Source organism: Cyprinus carpio, unplaced genomic scaffold, assembly GCF_018340385.1.
Source record: "Cyprinus carpio isolate SPL01 unplaced genomic scaffold, ASM1834038v1 S000006815, whole genome shotgun sequence".
NCBI lineage: Eukaryota > Metazoa > Chordata > Actinopteri > Cypriniformes > Cyprinidae > Cyprinus > Cyprinus carpio.
The window spans coordinates 885,255-896,401 of NW_024879399.1; the positions used below are offsets into that span (position 1 = coordinate 885,255).

General features: G+C 33.6%; 1 long non-coding RNA gene across 1 annotated transcript; it reads right to left on the bottom strand.

The window, feature by feature from the left end:
- Positions 1–356: 356 nt before the first annotated feature.
- LOC122144998 lies at positions 357–2,391 on the bottom strand. The gene is made up of 4 exons (XR_006160024.1): positions 2,085–2,391; positions 1,701–1,815; positions 879–1,038; positions 357–591 (listed from the first exon to the last, which is right to left on the bottom strand). It is a non-coding gene; the product is annotated as an uncharacterized LOC122144998 (long non-coding RNA).
- Positions 2,392–11,147: the final 8,756 nt, after the last annotated feature.

The following is an 11,147-nucleotide window of genomic DNA, read 5'->3' on the forward strand; positions in this document are numbered from 1 at the left end:
AAAGACATTTATAATATTACGTTTATTATGTAAAGGATTTCTATTTTAAATATATAATGTTCTTTTGAATTTGCTATCCTAAATAATGTGTCACAGTTTCCACAAAATATGAAGCAGCACAACTGATTCTAGAGCAGCAAATCATCATATTAGAATTATTTCTGAAGGATCACGTGACACTGAAGACTGAAGTAATGATGCTGAAAATTCAGCTTTGATCACAGGAATAAATTACATTTTAAAAGAGATTCAAATAGAAAAAAGTTATTTTAAATTGTAATAATATTTCACCATGTTGCACTTTAAATTGTATTTTTAAACAAATAAATGCAGCCGAGGTGAGCAAAAGAGACTTATTACAAAAACATAAAAACTTTCCGACCTCAAACATTTGAACAGTGGTATAGTTATATATACTTACAGTTCAAGTTGATTAAAGACAGCATGCACATTATATCTTACCTGTTCCTCTGTAATATGAGGAATTTGCATGATTTGTTTTGAGTAACCCATGTTGGTTGAGGACTTCAGATGTATGTAGGACCGTGAACGATCTCCACATGGCGCCGTCACACAACGTCTTTCTGGAACCTGAATCATTACCAAACTATTAGCATCCAGCCATCTTCTGCATGAGCTTCAGATATAGCACATTTATTCCTTCTAGTAAATCATGGCAAGTGTATTTCAGCTTGATTGGTTAGTAGCAGGCTTCAGAACCATGGACAGTGCAATCATTCGACCTCAAAAGTCATCTGAAAACTGGCCAGTGACAATCACACAGTAGTAAACAATGCAAAATTACTGTGAGTTTGCGAGTTGGACATTATGTTTAACATTCAGTGTAGTTTATGCTGTAGATGATTTTTTTTTAGTACCTGTCTGATGGCATCTAACAGGTTTGCTGTGTGCTCAACTGGTCTCAGATGCTCCAGGTCATGAGAAGGTGATTTTCTGCTTAAATCTCCATCCGTGACTCTGACAGGTGGACTGTGTCTGTCCTCTGAGCAGTTTGTTACCTCAAGATGATCTGTGGGACTATATATAATAATAATAATAATAAATGTATTTGCATATTTTTTATTATTGTTAATATTAAATATATAATGTTAAAAAAAATAAAAATATAAAAATACATATAATTTTATTAATATATATATATATATATATATATATATATATATATATATATATGTATATATATATATATATATATGTATATATATGTATATGTATATATATGTATATGTATATATATATATATATATATGTATATATATGTATATATGTCTATATATGTATATATATATATATATATGTATATATATATATATATATATATATTATATATATATATATGTATATATATATATATATATATATATATATATATATATATATATATATATATATATATATATATATATGTATAAGCAGTACATTTAAATTTAATTAATGTTTCAAGTTTATTATTATTAAATAATCTGCCAACAATAAACTCTAATGTAATAATACTATACATATAAATATACATCATTTAAAATATATATTTAGATATATTTAAAAATATGTTTAGATTTTTTAAAATAAGTTTAATGTTTATCGTGTTAGATTTAATATTTTATTAAAATAATAAAAAATTACATTATATTTTTATTAAATTAACAATAAAGCAATTTTTTTTTTTTTTTTTTTTTTACCTTTTTGTCCCATCAGTAAAATACTTAATTTGTTTCCCACCAACAATCTTCACCACCAGCTGTGGCATGATGGCCTTCCCTGTGGTTTTCCATCCATCCATGATGTGGAAAGCTCCTACAGAGAACATAATGAGACACAAATGAGTGATTATTCATACACATATGCTTATATTGGGCAAACTGATTTGAAAATGAATTGCACGCTTAAAAATGTGTGAGTGTCACTGCATTAGATAACAAGATATCAAACCTCAGAACTGACTTCACTTTCCTGAGGCATTTTGTCAGTGACTTTAAAGATTATAAATCTATCAGATACTTTAATGTTGTAACTCTCGTTGGTATTTGAATGCTGAAAGTAAGCAATAGAAAACATTTACTTACCCACTATCACTGAATCTCTGCTTTTTGTGTCTTTCAGGTCTATAAAACAGCTCTCTTAAACAGACCAGCGCCCTTTTCCTGAGCTGATATGTGTCTGAGTTACAAGCACGGGTGAGGTTAGGAACAGCAATATCCACAAATAAGAGCACAGCCTGTTCTCTCTAGGGTCTCTGGACTCCAGGGGTATAATCTCAACTGTGCTATGGTTACCCGAGCAGCCCAACCTCTCTGCCACAGCCACTTCCAGTACATGCACAGATAATAGTGATTTATTACAGTCCGCTTCTGAAAGAAAGTCATTCTGCCTGACTACACATTGATAAGGTAAGTAAATGGGTTTTAAAAGCCTAAAATGGTCTTCTACCTTAATGAATAGCAATAGTAAATGACATTTTATATTATTATTGTTTTTTATTATTTTATTTTATTGCATATTCTTATTGTTATTTTTATTATATTTTATTATATTGTTTTTTTTTTATTTTGTCCTGCAAAAGATAAAAATAAAATAATAATGATAATAATAATAATAAATGAATATTATTGTATAATGAAATTGATTTTTAGAATATTTATATTTTGAATAAGCTTATTTTATATTATATTATATTTTATTTTCTGGTATTGTTTTATTTTATTTTATTTTTTTGCCTGACCATACAATGATAAGGTAAGTAAATGGGTTTTAAAATGGTAAAAAAACAACAAACAAACAAACAAACAAACAAAAAAAAAAATCCTAAAAAAATGGTCTTCTAGCTTACTAAATGGCAATGGTTAATGACATATTTATTTATTAAAGAAAAAAGATCCTACCAAAGTAAAATAAAAAACTAAAACCAACTATAATGATAATAATCATAATTTAAGTAGTCTGCTAATATGCTAACTCTAACTCAATAAATAAATAAATATGTAACATACTTGTAAAATATCAATTCATTAAGGCCTTTATGATTCAGTTGTTTAGTTGTCAAGGCCGGTGATATGAACCACCACCTCTAGGGGGCGACCTAACACAGGAAGTAGACATTTCATTCCCAATCTTTCAAGTGAGCGCTGACATTACTTTCAGGTCAATATGACATGAGTAATTAACAGCAAATTCCTCATACTTGATTTATTTATTGTTTTTTAGTTCCATGGCAGATGAAGTCTTCCAGCCAGTGTTCCCATCACACTGATCCTATCAGATCCATTCAGTCAGGGGGTGATTATTTTATCTATCAGGGTAATTACTAGTCTGTAGTTTATTTGATGGAAGTAAAGCTGCTAATAGAATCAGTTTTAATTTTAGCACAATTCTTGATAAGCTACAGGGACATACAGGCAGGCAGAATTGGGTTAATTAATCATGGAAGTCCTCAAACCGGTTTATCTGCTGTCTTGAATTGACAATTGAGCACAGAATAAGCTTCTGATTGGACATTCAGTGGTCAAATAAAAGGCCAGCACATGGTGGATGAAGAACTCAAGTCTATTAAGCGCCGCAGTTCTCTATTTTGTTTGATTTGTGCAAATTAAGGTGTGAAAGTGGCTCTTAATGGATGCGGAAATAACTGGTTTTAGGGAGCATCAGTAGTCGCGGCACATCCCAATGTTTCTGCCTTTCTAAACGGCTTAACACGGTTGAAGTGTGAAAGTCAGATGACTAATTCTGATCTTAATGATCAAAATGTGATCCAGCCAGCGGAGGCTCGGATTCCCTCCAGGAAGCAGATTGCACACCCCCGAAACCTCAAAGGAGCATAAAATCACAGCGCTAACACACAGAGTTCACTCCAACTTCAGAGGCAGGCATAGACAGCGAAAAAAAGCCAACAGAAAGATGAAAGAGAGAGAGAGAGAGAGAGAGAGTTGGTTAGAAATCTGGGATGGCAACTGAAAGAGTAGGTTCAAACCTCACAAGAGGTGATTTAGGAACTCTGCTGAGGCTCTTATCCATGGTTAAGATCCTAAATGAATGTGTAAAGATTCCGATTGGAATTCTGTCAAAATTTAGAATCAGTCCTGATGGGATCAGATAATAAATCTTCTTAGATTTTAATAAGGTGCAACTGGATCACTACAGGATTTTTCTAGTGAATAGTTTTTATCAGAGCCTTGCTTGTTATATTTGTATAATTTAGTTTTGTTATATTGGAATGCTCTTAGAAAATTCACTTTCCTTCTGGATTGCTTCCAAATTATGGAAAATAATAATAATAATAAAAAATAAATAAATAAAAAAACATTCTGACTTAAAATAGTGGAAGTGGTGTCAGGATTGCTATTGCTCATCGTGCACAACACCCTACCATTGATGTGGTGAGATTTGCACAGGTCAGAAAAATGTCATTTTTATAAATTGCCTGCTCGATGCATGCTTAAGTCGTTAAATAAACAAACAAAAAAACAAAAAACTAAATTACTTTAGACTCAGGAGCACAACAGTGTTCTTGAATTCCACTGATCCAGCATTATTTTTCTAGGACATCCATAGAATCAATCTATTTAAAAAATATTATTTCATATTTATTTATTTATTGTTCTGCAACAGGATTTATAAAAATAACCTGCAACGTACAGAAAACTATATTCTAAATAAATATTTTTAAAATAAATATATTATTTTGTTTAAAATTGAATTGTTTTAATTTTTTAGATTTAAAGGTTAATATTTAGGAATAAGGAAGCATCTTGTGCAATCCCTGTCACTCTTTTAATCTTTGAAAATGTGTTTGCTCAAGTTTTATACTACTGCTGAATTTTTTTTTTTTTTCTAGGAGAATTTTTATTCTAGGAGAAATCTTCTGTTTATTTGTCAGGATTTATAAAAACTGTACTATAAATAAATATTAATTATATATATATATATATATAAACATTTATTTAATTTTTTTATTCATAATTTATTTAGTCTCTGCCTTGAATTGACATGATTTGAGCATTAAAACTTGGACTTTGCATCAGAGACCTCTGAACATGCCATGGAGAGTTTGAGTTTGTAGTTTTTATAGTTGCAAATGTTACTCCAGAAGAACTGTCTTTTATTATTACTGTAAGTGACTGTAGATAAAAGTGTCAAAGAATTGACTAATTAATGATTAGTGTGAGTCCAGTTGAACGTGCCTCTGAGTGTAAGAATACGTTGATGGAGGTTGTGACAGAAGTGGAGTGAGAGACTGAAGTGTATGTGTGATAAAAAGAGAGTGATATATAAGAGGAAGGTGCTGTTTAGACTGACAAGACGATGAATCACCAATTTCATCCTTTTTTATTTAATCTGACAACATACCATTATCATATTACCATATTTCCAAACCCTTGCACACTTACACATACACCGTATCAGTACAGCATTTCTGTAGAGAAGAGACATTTAAACATTTGTGTGTGTGTCTTTGTGAAGTACAATGGGATGTCTCTGAAACATGGAGAAAGAGAGGAAACTTTGTTGCATTTTCCCCACATTTTTCATATGATGCAATTTAGCACGTTTTCATGAAACTAGGTTTTCATGAATCTAGTGGTTAGAGAGTTTGACTCCTAACCCTAAGGTTGTGGGTTCGAGTCTCTGGCCGGGAATACCACGACTGAGGTGCCCTTGAGCAAGGCACCAAACCCCCAACTGCTCCCTGGGCGCCACAGCATAAATGGCTGCCCACTGCTCCGGGTGTGTGTTCACAGTGTGTGTGTGTTCACTGCTGTGTGTGTGCGCACTTTGGATGGGTTAAATGCAGAGCACGAATTCTGAGTATGGGTTACCATACTTGGCTGTATGTCACGTCACATCTTGCAGACAGACTGATAGGGCTGAAATGAAGATGAATAAAAACCACAAGGCCCAGTGGTGTCGCATGTAAACATTCATCTCTGGATGGTTTATTTAGTCATTTGTATTTCACTTTTACTCTCTCATTATTGGAAGTATTTCCATTCATGCTTGTAGGCCTTACAAATGCAATGTCATCCTGTTTTTGGTCGTGTGGAATGATAGATCTTTAGAGATTCTGTTTAATGTGTTTCTATCAGGCTGAAATCATAATGATGGGATGGGATTTCTCTGTGGTTTGACACATTCCTGTGCTGTAATCTCATATCAAGATTTCAAGTCTTCTCATTTCAGATGCAGACACAAGCTGCTCTGTCTTACATAAAACTTTAGTGTTTATTTAGCTGTGAGGACAACCAGTGGACATTATTCAAAGCATTTATGATTACAGCCTCATTTGTGACGTTCATTTTTGTGAGAGATCTTGAGTAAGTTCTACCTTTCTGATGGCCAAACAAACTCATAACCTTTAACCAACCAAAATCGAATTTATATCTTGCAATTCTGACTTTATAACACGTAATTACGACTTTATAACTAGCAATTGTGAGTTTACAGTTCACAATTCGGAGAAAAAAGTCTGAATAATTTATAAGTTTATATCACGCAATGCATAGATGTTAAGAAGAATAAGTGTTATTAAACATTCCAAAAAAAAGTTACAGTAAAAATCTAGTACCGTTTTGATGCACAGTAAGTAGTGAACTGGTGTTTATTGAGTTATTGTGTATTTTAGCATAACTGGCATTCTTTATTGATCAATCAGCATCCAGGATCAGAACTCGGATCTGTTTTGTAATCGCTCATTATTACACGTGGATAATGAATGATTCTGGTCGGATATGTTTCCCAATGTCTCTATCAGTGTAATGTATTCAGCGCAGCAGATTTTTTCCCCGCCATAATCTCCTTGTTTTTGTCACTCTTGTTGTAGAGTTCTGTCGCGGCGATCTGCAAGATGGACTCTAATTGATCAGCTTTACAATTAAACACAGAAGAAGGGTTGTCTCTCTGTTTGTCTCTCTCTCACTGTCTGTCTGTCTTTGTATGTCTGGCAGCAGCCGCTCTGAATCAGGTTATCCTCTGACAGATAATGGATGTAGTCGGTATCTAAGCATGGTCCCCAAAGCCAGCTCAATCCCTCCAACAAGATAAAGCTGACAAATTACGTGGCCCGAAAAAAAAACTGGTAGGAGGAGAGCCAGAGAAAGAGTCGAGGATGTAAAGAAAGAGAGGACACAGGTGAGAGAACAAATGTGTTTAGAGATTAATTGATCATTTGGTGTGCGATTCTCTCATCGTTAACCTTTAGCGCAGCGCAAATGACGCGTCACTCCATTTAAACAATGGGGTTGTCCGGTTGTGTATCTGCTGTCAGGAGGAGCATTGATCAAGAGCTCCACATCAGAATAAATGCGCTCCATTCATTCATCACATGAGCCTCCTCCTGCTCGCGTCCATCCTTATTAATTTCCTCTATGAATGTCAGCACCTCCCTTGTAAGTACGGCCAGGGGAGAGCATCGCACATCCTTCATACTTCCTCAAGGTCTTCAGGAGTTTTAGGGAAACTGCCAGTCTGGAGCTGAATGTTTTCCAAGGGGTTTTTAAAGGGACAGTTCACTCATAAATTAAACTGGTGTCATTATTTCATGCCCGTTCAGACCAAAGATGATAACTATAAAGTTTTAATACTCGTTCTAATTCTATCAGAATAGGGAAGTCTATATACGATTGCGACTCTGAGGAACAATATCATTGGAATCACTCTCGTTGTTTTCCCCGCAGATGAACAATAAAGACATTGTTATCAGCTGATTATCTCAAATACCATTCTTTCCCTGAGACCTTAGAGCTTCAATGGAGAATAGTTATCAGTACCTGGGTTTCTATCCACATATTTGAATGCGAATGCTGGATATCGCATTAAAACATAGTGCATGGAAACACCAACATGTGAATAAAATGTCTAAAATTTGCATTAAAATTTATTGCTTGCGGTGTTTTGTTCATTTAGAAGACATGAACCACACTATACACTACAACTATAATGATAATGACATAGAAGAACGATATCACTGGAATCATGCTCAGAAAGATTTTTTTAATAAATGTTGGTGTGGATGTTAAAATAGTTATTGTGATAGTTATCATTCTTTACGTGAATGGGCCTTTACTCCCATACTGTTGTTTAAATTTCTTGTTATTTTTGAAGAATTTTCAGGCCATTCTTCCCCAAACAACAACAACATGCCTCCAAGAATAACAAAAATGACCCAAAATTAGGTTTTTATTCAAAGAAGATCTCAGCCGAAGCTCTCAAATCTCATTCTTTTCCTCATCTCTTATCATTCTCCATATTCAAAGGATGGACTGCATTTCGCTTCCACACAAGTGAGAAACTAAATGTGTACCTGAACATGAATTAGACTTCGGAACTTCAGTGGGTTTCTATCCACATATTTGTATGCAAATGTTGGATATCACATTAAAAAATGGTGCATGGAAATACCAAGATGTGGATAAAATTTGCTTATGGTGGATATATTCTTTTATTAATTTAGAAAGCATGAGCATAAACTAAAAGAAAAAAGAAAATACAGTGATGTTCTATTGTTCTATATATATATATGGATTATGGATTACTTTAATGATCCTTTTTTGGTGTTGTTTAATCATTTTTAGAGTTTGACAGCTGTGATCACTATATATTGTCATTGTTTGGAAAACAGTTGTGTGAACATTCTTCTCATTTTCCACAGAAGACAGAAAGTCATATGGGTTGGAATGACATGAGGGTGAGTAAATGATGAAAAAAAAGTTTCATTTTGGAGTAAATTGTCCTTTTAATGTCACCTTGGATGATTTTCTCTACTTTTAGTTTGACATTCAGCCCCCCCCCCCACCCGTATGTCTTTACAGCAAAAACAAGAAAAAAAAAAAGACACGCTGACCTGATTTGAAAGTTACCTGAAATTGTCTCGACATCAGTTGTTGTTTGTCATGCAATAGAGGATTGTTGCTGGAAATATCTGGAGCAGGTCCGCTGTGACAATTATTCAAGGAGCATTTTGTCTAACCTTCACAAACGGCACCGTTCATCCATCCAGAGCCTCGTGTTTGGGTGGGAAATGTAGCAGGACCAGGGTTCAATGTGGGACCTCGAGAGGCAATGAAGCAATATGTTTCCATCTTTCTGAAGGTCACCTAACCTACATATGCTGCAGGAAGTAGTAATCATTTTTTTACTGTCTGTTTGTACAGTTTTACAGTGTCACTCCTTAAAATGTGAGTAAATGCAAATATTTAGTTCCTTTTATAACATTTGTCTTGGATGTTTTGTAAGGTGTGAAATCAAAACGGACCCTATTTGCTTACTTATACATGTTCCAGGTGTTTTTGTACATCTTTTATTATTACATGCTATTCTAAACAAAAACATTACTTACTCTATCTCTGAATGGTGCTTCTTGACAATGATTTAGGTTGGAACCATTGTACATCAAATCATTGTACATACCGTGCCAGTGAGGTTTTGTGTTATTTTGCTGAGATATTTTAGTTGTTCTAGATATTTAGTGATAAATAATATAGGAGAGCACTCACGCGTCAGTCCTGGAGATGCGGCTGACCTAGAAAGACAGGAAAAACACAGGAGGAAAATAGACAAAGGGTCACTCAGTCAGTTCAGCTGCTTTATCTTCAGCCCGGCACCATGTGCTCAAAAACCCTGTGGTGTTCAAAGTCACCTAAGACCAGTTGGAAACATCCCCCTTAGTTGAACCAGTTGATAAATATTCACTGTATTACAATAATAATATAGAAGCTGAGGAACTTCCATCCACTTCTCTAGGCTGATTGACAGGTGAAGTGACTAATGCTGCATTCAAGTCCTCTTGAAATCATAATTAAAACATGAGGGTTTTTGCTAAAGTGAAATGTTTTTGCTTGATAATGAACTTTGGGAGGCATATTAGCACTAATGCAACATATTGAAGAGCAAAGTATGAGCACTGAATGAGCACATGATGTTTTATCTATGTATTTTTTCATTCTTATTACCACAGAGAATGATGGGAAATGTGATTTGATCACACAAGTCTGTCTCCTCATGAATCAAATAAGCAACTATTGTTTTCTGGCTAACTCTATAGCAGTTGTTAATAAACAGTATGGTAAATGTGTACAAAACTGTTACATCAAGATTCAAAAAAAGTCTTCTGCCTCTGAAGAACATTCCCAAATGACTTGAATGCAGCTACAGATTGATTTGTTATATATCATCTTAAAGTGTTGGAAATGTTTGCAGATATAACTTATAAGTAATATTAGGTTTATGTTGTAGATTTAGTTTATTAATCTCATACCATTCAAATGTCTGGGGTCAGTAAGATCATTTTTTTTGAAAGAAAATAATACTTTTATTTAGCAAGGATGCCTTAAATTGATAAAAAGTGACAGAAAATGTATTTATTATATTACAAAAGATTTCTATTTTAAATAATTGGCGCTGTTTGAAACTTTTTTGTTCATGAAACAATTCTGAGAAAAAAGTATTTTTTCCCCAAAGTATTTAACACAACAATATTTTCATAAAAATATGAAGCAGCACAACTGTTTTCAACATTGATAATAATCAGAAATGTTTCTTGGGCAGCAAATCAGCATATTAGAATGATTTCTGAAGGATCATGTGACACTGAAGACTGGAGTAATGATGCTGAAAATTCAGTTTTAAATTGCAATAATATTTTCACAATATTACAGATTTTTTTTTTTTTTACAGATCAATCCCCAGTATACTGCGTTTGTATTTGATTAAATTCTTTACACAAAGTTTTTCTTTTAAAAAATTTGTATATATCTTACATTGCTCATTTTCATACAAAAGTATGTTTTAATTAAAATAGTTATGAATATAAATGAACTGTCTGTAGGTCTGCTGTCTGAGCTGACACCATATTTGATATAATTCAAAGGTAGAAATGAAGTTTGATTTTAAACTGAATGAGACCCGAATGAAACCTCTTTTTTCCATGAAATTTTGAGGAGTAAATGTTCGGTTTTCAAAGAGCTGCAGCTCACGGATGATTGCCTCCCCACCTCTATGTCATTTCACGACAATGTGTGAATCCACCGCTGATAAGGAAGCTTTACTGACAGAGAGACTGACGGTCTGTCATGGGCTCATTGCACATTGTCACTCGATCGGGTTTAACTCGCCACTAAAAGGGGTCAGCGCTAGATTTA